Here is a 2,852-nt window from a genome sequence, read left to right as displayed (position 1 = left end):
GAGGAGAGGGAGAGAGGGAGAGAGGGATGAGAGTAGGAGCTGGTATGGGGAGGGGGGAGGAAGTGGTTGGTATGTGCAGTTAGGAGTGAGTGTAGTAGGGAGGACTATAGAGAGATTCCACAAGACAGACCGACAACCTCGCAACGTCCATCCACATCCACTCCCCATCACCCCTACCTCCACATCCACTCACAATCCCTCCATCACTCCCTCCCCCTCACTACCGCTCCCTCCCGACCCTCCCCCCCTCACTCACTCCCTCCCTCCCTCCCTAAACTACCTCCCTACTACCTCCTCCCATCCCTCACACCATCCCTCCCTCCTCCCTCCCCCGCTCCCGCCACCTCCACTCCCACTTCTTTTCCTTCTTTCTTGCCCCTCCTTTCCCCCAGATTATGCTTACACAGTACATCCAGATTCTTGAGGAAGAAGCAGACCGCTGTAATGTGCTTCCTTCTCAGGATGCGCCGCTGGCAGTGCCGCCAGCTCTCTGCGCTCCACAGGGCCCTCTCGCCCCACCTGGCCCGACAAAACACGCAGGCTGGGCTATAAGGCCAAGCGAGGTTATGTCACATATCTGATTCGTATGCGCCGTGGTGGCCGCAAACGCCCCGTTCCTAAGGGTGCGACCTACCGCAAGCCTGTCTATCCCAGTGTTAACGAGCTAAAGTTTATTGGAATTCTTCAATCTGTTGCTGAGGAGCGAGCTGGATGCCACTGTGGGATTCGGAGAGTCCTGAATTCTTACTGGGTTGGTGAAGATTCCATATAATCTTTTATATGGAAAAAATTCTTTGTGGTTATCCTCATTGATCCATTCCATAAGGCTATCAGAAGAAATCCTGACACCCAATGGATCACCAAACCAGTCCTCAAGCACAGGGAGATGCGAGGCCTGACATCTGCGGGCTCCGCCGAGGCCTTGGGAAGGGCCACAAGTTCGACCACACCATTGGTGGTTCTCGCCCTGCAGCTTGGAGAAGGCGCAATACTACTCGCCAGCTCCACTGTTACTGCCAATATAAGCGATGTTTGTAAAATTCTTACCTAATAAACAATTTAGGATAGTAAAAAAGGAAGGAACTCCTACCATTTGCGACAGCATGGTTGGACCTGGAGAGCACCATGCTAAGCGAAATAAGCCAGTTGTAGAAAGATAGTATCATATGATCTCACTCATTTGTGGACTATAATGAACAAAAATAAAACCAGAGGGGGAAAAAATTCTAGAATATAATAGAAGCAATCTTGTTATTTGCAGATTTTTAATATTTCCTACAACTTTTGTGATATCATACTATGTTAGCACAGTTTGGGTAATATTATTATACTTGAAATCCTTTTATTCTTGAAATATTAATGTTTATTGTATGTAACATTATTATATTTAATTTTTTTTCTTGAAATTAAAAAAAAAAAATGAGCTGAAACCAGTTTGGCTCAGTGGATAGAGCATCGGCCTGCGGACTGAAAGGTCCCAGGTTTGATTCCAGTCAAGGGCATGTACCTTGGTTGAGGGCACATCCCCAGCGAGGGTGTGTGCAGGAGGCAGCTGGTTGATGATTCTCTCTCGTCGATGTTTCTAACTCTCTATCCCTCTCTCTTCCTCTCTGTAAAAAATCAATAAAATATATTTTTTTAAACTGAAAAAATAAAAATAAAGTTTTACTACCAGGTTATCTTAATTGTAAAGAGAGGTTGAAAATCACCTCTTTAACGAAGAGACAGAGTCTAAAGGAGTCTGTCTTCATCATAAGTAGGTCCTGTGTACTATCCCCCAGAGAGTTCATGCTACACTAGATTTTCAAGTGTCCCGTCACAAGAATTAAAAGGCATTGGGTCCAAACATGTTCTTTATTGTATAAATGGTTTCTATCTATGTGCATTTTTACTAGTTGGGTGTTTGAGAGGCTAGAAACTAAATTTCAAAAACTCATAAAAACTTAAAATACCATTAACTTACAATGAACCTACTTTTTCATTTCCCTTGCCCTCACCTCTACTCTTCCCTCTGCATAGGATCTCTCTGTGCCTATGTGGGTGAGTGACTAGCAAGCACCAAACTATGTTGATCTTGTTCTTTTGCTCCACAGAAGATTAAGCTCTGTTCTTCAACTGCAGGCTACAGGCTGGCAAAACCAATTTGCACACAGAATATCACACTCTCTTAGGTGGCAACAAATTTTATGAACTTTAAATGACCCCTAACGACTTTGGGGGAGAAAATCCCAGCTAATGCAATCAGCACTTTGAGAGAGAATTTTCATGATGATAAAAAAAAAAAAGGGTTCTATGTCTATACTGTTCAATACAGCAGCCACCAATAATGGCAATAAAGCATTTGAAATGTGGCTAGAATGACTGAGAAACTGAATTTTTAATTTCATTTCATTGTAATTAATTTAACATCCACATTTGGTTGATGGTTACCAGACTGGTCAGCACAAACAAATAAGAGAAAGATTTCACATTATTTAGCCAAAACTGGTTTGGCTCAGTGGATAGAGCATCTGCCTATGGACTGAAAGGTCCCAGGTTCGATTCTGGTCAAGGGCATGTTTCTTGGTTGCGAGCATATCCCCAGTAGGAGGTGTGTAAGAGGCAGTTGATAGATGTTTCTCTCTCATCGATGTTACTAACTCTCTCTTCCTCTCTGTAAAAAAACAATAAAATATATATTTTAAAAGATTTCACATTATTTAAAAATATTCTTAATGGCATTTGATTGCTAAAATTTTTAACTGACATTTTTTCATAAAACAATAATTGTATAATCCCATTTTAGGACTTCTACTGCTAATAGAAAATGTGGCAGTAAATTGATTTATTATAAAATCACATTTTCTTCTTGA

At 42.2% G+C, this 2,852-nt stretch overlaps 1 pseudogene; it reads left to right on the top strand.

Annotated features, from left to right (window-relative positions):
- The first annotated feature begins 432 nt into the window (after positions 1-432).
- Positions 433-1,038, top strand: LOC118723080 (annotated as a pseudogene).
- Positions 1,039-2,852: the final 1,814 nt, after the last annotated feature.

This window comes from Pipistrellus kuhlii, unplaced genomic scaffold, assembly GCF_014108245.1.
Source record: "Pipistrellus kuhlii isolate mPipKuh1 unplaced genomic scaffold, mPipKuh1.p scaffold_m20_p_2, whole genome shotgun sequence".
Lineage (NCBI taxonomy): Eukaryota > Metazoa > Chordata > Mammalia > Chiroptera > Vespertilionidae > Pipistrellus > Pipistrellus kuhlii.
The sequence above is the reverse complement of the archived record's forward strand: the minus strand, read 5'-3'. Positions and strand labels throughout refer to the sequence as shown.